This window comes from Pungitius pungitius, chromosome 11, assembly GCF_949316345.1.
Source record: "Pungitius pungitius chromosome 11, fPunPun2.1, whole genome shotgun sequence".
Classification (NCBI taxonomy): Eukaryota; Metazoa; Chordata; class Actinopteri; order Perciformes; family Gasterosteidae; genus Pungitius; species Pungitius pungitius.
The window spans coordinates 11,335,687-11,347,833 of NC_084910.1; positions in this window are offsets into that span (position 1 = coordinate 11,335,687).

A 12,147-nucleotide genomic window follows, 5' to 3' on the forward strand; every position below is an offset into this window, starting at 1 on the left:
AGTTTAGGAGAAGTGCCCCGGGGGGCTATGAGTGACAGGTACTTCCTATATCCTGTGCTTGAGGGTAAGGGGCCCTCACCTGGGCTGTAATCTGGGCGGACTGATCACAAAGTAAAGTGAATTCCGCCTGTCCTACTTCAAACGCAGCAGGACAGTAAATCAGACAGTTAGACGACACTAGGCGGCTCACTTATGCCTTTTCTTGGCTGCTGGTGTCCCCGAGGGCACAAGACACAACTAAGTCACCTGACAAGAGCGTCGAGCCACTTCACCACAAAACTCATTTTATTGGGTTGCTATAAGGAGGAGTGTTGTGGAATTCTTTGTGATTACGCAGAAGAAATGCATCCAAAACACAGCGAATTTTCAATTTTCATACAAAAGTCATGCACGTTAAAAGGGAAAACCGGAGCGAAAAAGCTGACTTGTTTTTAGATGGACAAAATAATGTGAATTTCTCATTACTATTTTGCTAACCATTTTATGAAAATTAGGACATGGAAATGATGTTTGTTAAGTTGTCAACAATGCTAAATTCATGTAAATGATTTAAATAATATTCTGCTTTTAAGGTTTATTTACATACTTGCCAGCAAAATCTCAACATCTGTAAACCAAAATAGCTTTCATCATTCTGGTTTAAAATTGGCATGTTTAGAAAGGTTTTTCCTGTAAAGGTCCTTCTGTTATTCAATTGGGTATTAATGCAGAGAAATCACATAACAAATGCTTTTCAACCATCAACAAAATTATATATTTACTTAATACAGAAATTGCTTTAACTTTAACACCAACAAAGACAAAAATAACACAATAACACTGCACAATAGCTTCACAGTTTTTTATTGCTTAATTATATTTTAGAATTCCGAATAGAGTTATAGTATGTAACTCGGGTAAATAACTATTGAGAAAACCCATCTCACGATAGGGTGTCAGGGAAAAATGAATCATAAAGGACCGCCAAGGTCAGCGTGATATTTCAAGGCTTCTACTTTACATGGCGGCATAGCAAATGAAGGCCCTCAATCAAGTCCAATTGGGTGGATGGACCATAGGTGCACCAACACTCCACCCTGAGAGTAACGGAAGAAATCCATCCAATAAAAGAGCCTAAAGAAAACAAAAAAAAACGTTCACGGCCAACACAATTATTTCTCTAAAGAATATAAAATTGTGTGGACTTCTCTAAATGAAAAACATAGGCGTGCCGTTTGAAACACCCACAGAGTTCTAGTACATGGTTACACATTTAAGCATAAATGTGTCTTTGAATAGATTCAAATGGACACAATTAAAGGAAAAACAAGAAAGAACTCCTCATATCAATTAAGTGCTGCTGTACACATTCATTTCCGTTATTTCCAAGTAGATCTCACCCAAGATATGTTATCCTTATATTTTGAACTACAATTTTTCTTATATCTGCCTGAGGAGACGGATGCACATCTGACTCATGATGACATATTACCAACTTGTCATGAACTGCCTTGGTTTGCTCTTGTCTTTATGTAATCTATTTAAATGTACACATGTGTTAAGAAGATGACGATGCATCATATCTTTCCTGCCCAAATGGAATGTATCCAGGATATTAATACATACGAGTTAATCCATCTCCCCAAAACCATTTATCTAAAGTTTGTGCTATCAAAATAAGAGCCAGAAAACCAATGCACCATTTCGTTAACAATCAATACATTTTGTTATGAGCAAAGCCTAAATGTTGAAAGATTTTTTTTTTCCCCACAGTGTGCGGAACAAATTAAAAGCCCCAGCCAGTCAGTAAAAGACCAATTCATAAGGGTGAAAAGTGAGGCTGCGGCTGTGGCGGCGTGGACCAGTGAAAAATCTCTGCTGACCCTCTCATCCCTCTGCTCATCTATCTCTCACTACTGTCCACTGATAGATTCCCCCTCTTTGATTTATGGGGGGAAAAAAATGTCACAGTGGAATAGGCTTTTGATAAAATTGTTCAAGAGATTCTGGGCAATAAATCCTGATCTTTACATAGAAGTTGCTAGCTACTTTCACATTCTTGTGCCATCAATAAGAGCCGCCGAACATGACAACTAATCAATAACTTTACAATATTCTGGGGCAGTTGGGAAAACAGTAACATTTATATTTAACCGAAAAGAGTAAGGCACTATTTTATACTCAATGACCTATGGAGAAAAGAAGCTTGACTCTAACTTAGGCTGAAAATAAGTCACGCTGTGTTTGCAGTGCCTGCTTGAGTGAAATCATTGTTCTTCACAATCACTTTTGTATTTTAGTACTTTCAAATTCTGTTGTTCCGCGTGGATTCAAATTATGTCCACAGATTCACACACTCCTGAGAATCGGTTACATTCCCATTTACCCCAAAAATGCAATAAATAGATAAATTCTTTGTATTTAACCCATCGAGTAATACATTTTTTTTTATTTGGCAACTGTAAATCAAAGCAACTTTATCCTTTTATGGCTGCCGAAGATGAGCTTGTGTTCCCTGTGTAGCAAAGAAACATAATATAAAGGCACTAATGAGTTACAGGATCTGTTGGCCAACATCAGTCATGATTCTAACAGGAACTCTTCAGTCAGCCGAGTGGCGCCAGGAATGATGAGTGATTCAGCAAACCTGCCCGGCGTTGTCTCGCCGGTCTTTCAGTCTTTAACGATGTAACTAAGAGGAAAACAATGAGCCTGTTGCTCAGTACAGGTGTTTCTCAGAAGAGATGACTTGTAAAAACAGGTAGACTTCCACTGCGACGCAAATTGACTCACATAAAAGGCTTCTTTCTGCAGCAATAACTCACAACTGAGTGCTGGCTGTCCGCCCAGAGACGTCAAAATCACAGTACTGTTTAATTTCCACAAATATCCTCACATGGAGGAGGGAGGCGGGGGGGGGGGGGGGGGGGCATAAAAAGTCCCTGTTTGACTGAAGGCATCAGACAATGTTTGTGGTAATGTAATCCATTGTTGACCAGGAGATAAACATCAGCACTGAAACCTCAGATTGACAAAGAGACCAAGGGAACCACTTAAAAGAACACATTTAAGAGGACCTTTGCTCACTGAATAAAGGGCAAGAAATACTGGAACGTGAACTTAAGTAGCTCTTAAGACAAGGTTGTCACAAGAAGTGAGAGAGGAGGAAGCCGAGAGACAAATAGAAAGCGGGGGAGCTATCCGGCTGACTTTGTCTTTCAGATTAAAGCCAGAGCAACAACCAGCAAAACAAAGACATCTTGACAGGATGAGGAAATGAAATGTTTACAGTAAGTAAGTAAGGCGGCTGATAAGTGAGACCAGATGAGCATTTGAGAACACTTGTTTGGACTGTCACCTTTTGCTCCAGATGAGAAGCGGTCATTCTTAAAACAGGTGTCAGTGAAAAATGGCAAGTTGTGTGCTTCTCCATTTAAAGTGCCCCATCAATATGTCAACCAGCCCTCTGCAATTTCAATAGAAATGAGCACTCAGATCAGCAATTGGCTTTGTCTTTCTTTCCAACACCAGGCCAATGTTTTTTTACTGAAAGAAGAAAATTAGCTTGTTGTATAATTATTTGATGTATATACTGATTGAACTGCAGCCACATACGATGCTGTATTGCCTCTATTGTGCAAAAACTCCAAACTTCATATGGCATCGGACTTTGAATTATTTACGTCTGGCGAGATTTCAAAGAACATAATCCTGCACTTGTTTGCACGGCGGCAATGAGATGTTTTCCCAGAGAGGCTTTTCCCGATTCCTGTGGGGAGAAAAACACCATGTTAATTTAATGTGTCCTGGCCCGAGGCGATAAACCAGCGAAAGATACTTGTTCACATCTTTGTAATCACAGCGGCAGGAGCAGAGGTCACACGTCCCCCGTGCCTCATTTCCGGACTAGTCTTTCCCTTCATAGCCCATCTCTCCGTTTCAACACAACACAAATGGCTCAATTTGCATGACAGGATTTGTAACATGGCGAATCAGGTGTCAGACTCGATTAAACATTACACCGGCACACTATCATAATCACCCGTCTAATGAGTGTAGCCGCTGGTTGAGGCTTGGATGGATCAGGGAGAAGGGCTTCTCCACGCTGCCCAGCAGGGGGGACGGGGGAGAGGGGGGACGGGGGACAGGGGGGTGTAGTTGAGGGATTAAATCATAGGTGCGGCCCCCCTGGTCCTGACAGAGGGGCCCCTCTGGGTGGCGAGCCTCGAGCCCTGTGATGCTGACGAGACAAGGCGACACAGGCCACACACACACACACACACACACATCAGAAAGACTGGAAGGGAGAGCTGCTCTTCTAGCTGACACACACAGGCAGAAGCAAGAGGCAGCATCTGAGGACTGCTTACTCCTGTGTATCCTCAGCTTTGAATACTAATGCGTGGGGCCATTACAGAGGATAGGAGCCCCGGCAGAGTGACCCCTCGCGTCGCGCTATCAGCGAACTGAGGCCACGGAATCGTTAAGATGCAACCGGACCCGCAAATAAATTGTGCCAAAAAGTAGACAGACAATGCTTTACAAAGATTTTTTTTTTTCAGCATAGCTTTACATACAAATCGGGAACTTCTAACACTGGACTGCTTTCAAATGGTTACACAAAACAAAGCAAATATTACCCTTCAAGGGGAAGAATGATGATTTTTTACAGCATGCATTGAAAATCTTGAATGAGCATGAGTGGTAATTAAACTGACAATATTGGATGTGCTTTCTTTGTGTAAATAGCAAATCCTGCAATGTGTTGATGTCTCTTATAGCTTCTGCAAAGCCCCCACCCCTAGTGTACAGTTTGCCCCCTCCCATTGTCCAGCCCTCAGTGGTATCTGAATATACACTGATGCTAATTCTTCTGCTGGCTGTGTTGATGTGCAGCCTTTGGTCTCAGGTCCACAGAGACTTCCCTATTGCCACCATCCTACCACCCTCGGCATCAAGGTCCCCCTCCCCCTTACGCCTTCCCCCACCCTCTGCCCTGCTCCCCATTTGGGGTGACCCGGGTGCTGTTCTGTGGGTTCCTCACACCCCAGAAGCTGTCAGTGGCCCCCTTCCTTCCCATGAGCGGTACACACAATAGAGAAAGGACTCCGGCTGAGAGGTTCAGTAGCCATTAACCCCTACCAGCTGTTCCTGCCGAGGGTATTCTGTGCCACAATACGTGCCCCCGAGGGGGCCCTCACGTCCACTAATCTAGCCATTGTTGGCCAGGAATGCTGACAGAAGAAAAGAAATTTTTCTTGTGTCCATGCAAGCGTGTGTATCCATGTGTGAGAGCCGAGAAACGTAGGGCTAATTTCTATAGTTGCCCGTGAAGAAGGGAGACCATGAAGAATACCCTATTTAGCTGCTTGACAAAATTCTTTTGCTTAAAAATAGAAAAACAATGGCAATTGTTTTGAAGTGGACTCCTTTACACTGTCCGAGTCTCTGAATTGAAATCAAAATAAATTCTGTTAGTTGTCTGTGCAAAAAGTTTAAGTAACTTTAAGACAAATTATTTTGTTTTCTGTGATTCATTCTTAAAGCATGGCCGGACACACATTCAAAACATTCTCAGTTCCAAAGCCATTTCTAAATGGATTCAATTTTGCGAAAATTATTCCGTTTTGGTACTTTGCTCTCAGAATATATTAACAATTAGTCCATTTCAATTAACATGGAAATTAAAACGGCATTTTCCAGTCAATTTAACCACGATGCAGCCATTAGGGGCTTCTGGTGTGCTGAGCATGTTTGTTACTCCAGTCTGTAGTCTATAAATGAAACAAAAAGGGAGAGAAAAACAGAGAGATTCCTGCTGCATATCAGGAAAGCAATTTAATATTGTAGTAGAAGCAGAAGTTATTTTTCAAATAATCTTAAAAATAAATATTTACACAAAACACAAAATTAAAACGTTCAAACAATTTGATGCTAAATTGTGTCTGCACTGTAAAAAAATATATTCTCATTCTATTTCATTACCATGTAATTTGGGTAGATTTAGATAATAATTAAATATCAACATTTTGCTAAAAATTTTCTAGCATTTCTTAATGTAGAGGTGGAGCACTCGACACACCCAAACAGGTTGTGTTATCCTTTTTTCTTTTTTTTTGTCCTCCCACTGAGTGGAGTCAATAGATGGAATGGGTGATATCAACAGTGTTGACAGCAACAGGAAGCTGTGCTCCATAGCTGTCAACAGGCTACGAGATGCAACATTTGCATGAAGGAAGTAAATACAACAGCGACCTAAAGACAGGGGGAGGGCTCTGATATCAACTGTTAGGTGAGTTTCTGAAGAGGAAAGGTGTTTTCTCTATGTGCTCTGGTCTCACAGCCTGTGCTGTGTTGTGACAGGCGGGGTATCTGCATCAGTCAATTATATGTCCCAACAGACTTTTGTGCTAATGAGCCGGTCCAACCATCGGCAGACTTCCCCTGTCGTCCAGAAAAGATCACTTTCATTGCTTGCAGAACTAATTCAGGGCACAAAAGTGGGAGCTTCACCATTTCAGCCTCTTTTACTGCTCCTTTTGTGGAGGCTTTAGAAGTGCGCTGAAGAGAGGGCCTAGCGCTCAGGCCTCTTCATCTCCAGTCCATTGCCTGTCATTAACATACATATCCATATGAAAAGTGGGGTAAGGCCGGAACAGCTGTCCAGTTAAGAGGCAGTGATTCCCTCTCCCAAACGCTGACAGAAGCCTTTAGCCTTCCTTGGGCAATAATAAACCAAACCATTTAAACAGTCTTTCAGGGACTGAGAAAGAGATTGGGCCATAATGCTACATTCACAGGCATCGGCGGCCCTCATTGGCTTGCAACAGTCTCTTGTAGATCTGAAAAAGTTAAGGGAAAAACCAGGAGAAGAATACAAAATAATAATAATAATTCTAATATCATTAGACGACAGGGAGAATAGATTATCTGCATGTTGAGAGACGAAATGACAAAACCTTGGTTCAGAAGTTAACATTATTTTGAATATTTTTTTAGCTGAGATGGATTAAAAACAACAAACGTTGCAAAAACGCTGCAGTTTAAGCAGGTTACTTCTATTAGCTTCAGATGTGACCCTTAAGTGTTGTCAAAGGTTGCATATTCAAATAGAAATGGTATATTTGCTTACTGTGAGAGCTCTGTGTTGAGGGCTTTTCACCCTGAGCAAAATGATTTGGTCTAAAGGGACTTGAGAAGTGTATGGGGATGGAACTGAGCAATCCTCTTGTTTAAACTTGGGTGGTGGGCATGAAGACAGAGGTTAAGTGACTTGCCCCAGGTCACATGGGAAGTCGTTTACTTAGGGTGGATTTCTCATAAACCCTCATACCACTTAGGCCAAAAGAGTTTCAATAACATTCATTTAAGAGAATACCCTATTGAATCCTTACCTCAGTTTAGGTGTTTTGTCTAGAAGGATGTTAAGAAAATAACAAAATAAAATGTATCATGTTTGGCTGTGGAAAATAACAAAATACAATTTTGAAGTATTTAAAAATTATATATTTTTTTAATAATGATTGGGAAATTTGTGCTTTAATTGTCACCAGTTTGGGATACGTTAACAAAAACTAGGGGAGACTATAAAAATCAGAACAAATATCCAGAGAAACTTCTTATAACAAGCGAATCTAACTATTATTTGCTGAAAATGACCAATATGATAATACTACTTCTATATTTTTTCTCTCAGTCATTGAAAGCCGCTGATGGTAAACTTTGGGTCAGGGATCTTTTTTAATTTTGTCTCCTTCCACTGAGCGGTTTTCTATGCTTGAGATGGCTCGTTCTCTATAAAGGAGGTAAAGGGAGAAGCCAGAATCCGGATCTAATGAATAAGAAAAGCCTTTGGTTAAAAAGGGGACTGGTTTGTCTCTTCATGGGTTGCTTTTTATTCAGCTTTAGAAAGACGAGGAGTCCTGATTGATAAATCCCCTCCCTTGCCCCCCTGGTGCCGGTGACCCCGGAGTCATCGAGTATAATGCACAGCACCTTAAGTTTCTAAATATGCGATTGAAAAATAGAAGGAGGGAATTTGTGTCCATTGAGGGAGCTTTGACATGCTTTTACGGAGATGATTATTCTGAGTCTGCATGCCCAGCGGGCTACCGGCAACTAGACGCACGCAGGCTTTATTTTCCATCTGATTCTTTTACCTCCCACCTCCTGTGCATCAGCTGAATCCAAATGCTACCGTAATGGCACTTGTTGCAGGCGCTTAAAACCCAGCGGAAGTGCCATTTTCATAGATAACCAGCCAACGCCTCAGGCCCTTACCTATCACACTCCCCCTTTGGTCTATCCTTTGTTTATCACTCGTTGTGCTGTTTGTTGTCTCTGTGAGGTTCCACAATTCATTAAAAAAGGAAAAGGGGGTGGGGAGCAGAAGAGAGGGACAGAGCAAGGAGAAGTAAAGCTGGCTCTGTTGTGAGGGAGCAGGGAGTAAAGGGGAGGGATTAGGATGACTTCTTGAACACATTTTCTCCCTTTTGCTGCAATTAAACAAAGTAGGCTTGTGATTAGTGCAGCGCAGGGAGCAGAGAAAAAGACACCCTTGAATCCCAATGGAGGGACCTGACTGAGCATTATTGCTTGACAATGCATGAGTTTATTGCTGAAACCTGCTTACCCTCCTGCATGGCAAACCATGGGAACTCCAGTCAGGTGGAAACTTTTTCTCCTTTCTCTTTTCCCGCTCCTTGTTTGTCTCCCCCCCTCCGACCACGGAAGCCCTCCAGGAGCTCACAGTGTGGTTTGAAGCCACAACTCCCCCCTGTAACTGAGATGTTTAGGATAAGCTCTGACTGGGTTTTGTGCATGAGCTCACACTTGTCTGCTGTTGTTCGAACACAGTTAATGATGAGCTTCCTCTGTTTTTTCCACACCCCTTTTCTCTCTCCTGTCCTCCTCCTCCTCCACCTCCTCTCTCCGCTCCTTTTCTCCTTGCTTATTTGAAGCTAAGCGGCTGTTTAAGTGGAGTTCCTCCTCCCTCTGGCTCTTGGGAATGCTCTCAAGGGGCCCTTGCCTGGCACTGTGTGCATGACACATAATGAAAACAATTTTACGCTGCAGAGGGAAGTATGAGGCAATTACGGATGTGACAGCCACCTGCAGACTCCCCCCCCCCCCACAGTCTCCAACTGCACACTTCTAACCACCGCACCGTTGCCACACTACCGCACAGTGTCACCGCACTGGGAACCCCCACCCAGCCCCACAGTCCCCCAAACCATCCCTCACAAACAGACACTCCACCAGCTCGCGGCTTCATGAATATGTGATGGCTTGATGATGTTGTGAATGAATGGGGCAGGTGAGGAGGGGGTGAGAAAGGCCGGGGCTGTAATAAGTTGCCCAGCTGGAGGTAGTGTTGTGGCCCTGTCTCCCTGTGGCAGTCCACAGTTCATCTCTCCACGAGTACTGACCCTGGGATCGGCCTCCTGAGGGGAGCCAAGAGATGACGTGACAGGGGCGTGCAAAGCGCTCCCCCAAATCTCTTGTTGGCCAATTTTACACATGAAGCCAGGCCCAAAAGCCCAAGTGGCAGGCCTAACAGAGCCCTGATTTAATTTGATAACCTGCTTAGTGAATGTGAATTAAATGAGTATTTCACATACAAATTATCTCCTTTCACCACTGAGAATTACTCTTTTGGTTTGGAAAACACAGATGTCTCTCAACCTCACGGGTATTTCTGATTTGCTTTGTTAAATGCATCCAGTTAAATCTGGTCAGGTTAGTCTTAGTCCTCTCGAGAGTAGTCGAGAGATATATGAATCCCAGAGCAAACATTACACATTATTTGTCAACCAGGTCACGCTGTCAAAAGACCACGAGGTCTCTAAAAGGAAAAAGTTGATCCGCACATATGATGTGTGACTGTTTAAGTCTTCAATCTGTCCGATTTCTGTCCCAAAGCACTTGTTCTAAAGCCCCAAGCTGTAGACAAAGCCCCTCTGACCTGAAGATTATTCAGAGTGAGGCCAAAGGCTGTATTTTATGCCCGCCAGTCCCCAAGAGCTGCCTCCTGATAGCTTGATGTGTCCTTAATGGCCCCACTGAACACCAGAGACAGCCGGGTGATGAGTGGATTCTCTGCAACAGCCGACACATTAGAGACCAGCTGATAAAAGCCACTGGGTAGGTTCGAATACATACACACACACGCGCGCGCTGCTCAGCCAGCCACCGTCTCAGACTATGATGTCCTACATGACACAAAGCACAAGGGTATAAACAAAGACACCAGCCGGTTATGTGTGCATGAAGCGAAACATGAGCGCTGATCAAATGAAACGTTGGAGGGCACGCGATTGAAAAATGGCCCGCTGAAAGTTGATACTATGCAACGGTTTCTGAAACCATCAATCCAATAAGGCCGTGAAGACTAAATTCTCTCAGTGCTTGGAAGAAGTGTAATATAATAGATGAGAAAACCAAGGTGAAACAGGAATGAATAAGTGAAAACAGCATATCTAAGCATGAAAAATATCGCAGGAGACATGGCCGACAGTAAACTGAGCAGCTAAGAGATGAGAAGTAGTAAATTAATCTTCTAGCAATATCTTGCAGAACATAAAAGTGCACCATTCTTTATTTCTTATAACAACTCAAGACAAATGACCACAGCCCTCACATTAGTTCTGATAAAGGACAAGCAAGAAAGACAATGGCTTTCAATTCCTGATTTAATCAACCCCTGGCATGATGTACATCTGCAAATAACAAAATAGATTCATCAGGAATCAAGACACGGAGGGGTTGCAAGGGCAAGTGTCTGATTCCTCTGCATGAAATATACATAGTATAATAAAGGGCTTGATGCTGCCAGCATAGCCTGCCACTAGGCACCTGTGAGATTGAAGTTGTGGACACAACATTACCAAAATACCTGACTGCACAGAATTAATGAGAGCGAAGCATCAGCGTGTGCACATCCAGCCCGATCTGGGGAGTCTTCATTTATTTTCTCTTTCCAATTCATCCTTTACAAAAATGACACTGTCTCCATATCGATCTTACACTCAGAGATCAATCAGCTCTGACCTGACTCAGAGAAAATGTACGGCCCCCTCCCCAGCCTCCGCATTCAGTGAGCTCTGATCTGTTAAAATGGCAGGAAGGGGTTATATGACCCCTCCCCCTCTCCTATCACTCACATACACACACACACACATACAAGACGCATCTCTGTCTAAAAGCCTGACTGAAAGTTAAAATAAGCTAATCTACAGGAGAGGAAAAAGGCCGCTTCCTTGTTCATACCGATTTGAGTCATCTACCCCCCCCCCCCCCCCCCCACATGACACTCCCTCACCTCAGGCAACGACTTGAGCACAAAAGAACTGAGGAGGAGAGCTATTTATATATGAGAGCAAACACACACAGAGAGCTGCCAGAGAAACTGCCCGTTTTCTGTTTTGTGATTGGCTATAATAACTGAGCTAAAAATGACAAACTGTCTGGGTGTGACGATACCTGTTGGACCGAAATGAAGGGCCGAAAAAAGGGCCGAAAACGTTCGTGTTCTCCTAAAAGCGTGCATTCCCGAAGGCGAGGCCAGAAAGCAGGGCTCCGTGTGATCCTAGCGGGAACTGCGTGGCAGAGTGTCACCGCGGCCTGGCAGCGGCCCTCGAACGGCCAGCTGCACAGAGATGGCCATGCTGTCGCGCTGCCCCTCAGACGGAGCCAACTGTGCCAACGAGCGTCAATGGTGCCTGGCATTGGTCGCGCACAGCCATTAGCCCGAAGGCCGCTACCTTGCACTCGGGCACCGAGGGTTAATCCTGGGTTAATTCCATTGGCCTGTGAGGCAGGGGAGATGTGAGCAGACTGACAGCACTTGAGTACATTCAATACGGGAATACCAAGTCGGCGTGGGGACGAAGGCACTTTCTCACCATCATGCTTTTGAGACAGTAATGAATCAAAACCGAACGCCGTAGCTGACAACTGGACGGATGAAAGATGTGCTGATTGCAGCAGAAATAAAACTGAGTCTCTCCGGATTCAAAAGGCTATTAGAGTTCTGAGTTTGGTGGTAACTGTTCCTGGACAGGGTTTTGTGAATCGTGAGGCATCCCATGAGTATAGACAAACTTAAACAGGAAAAAAGAACAAGAGTGTGAGTGAAATTGTTTGGTGAAACTCTTTTATTTGGTTAAA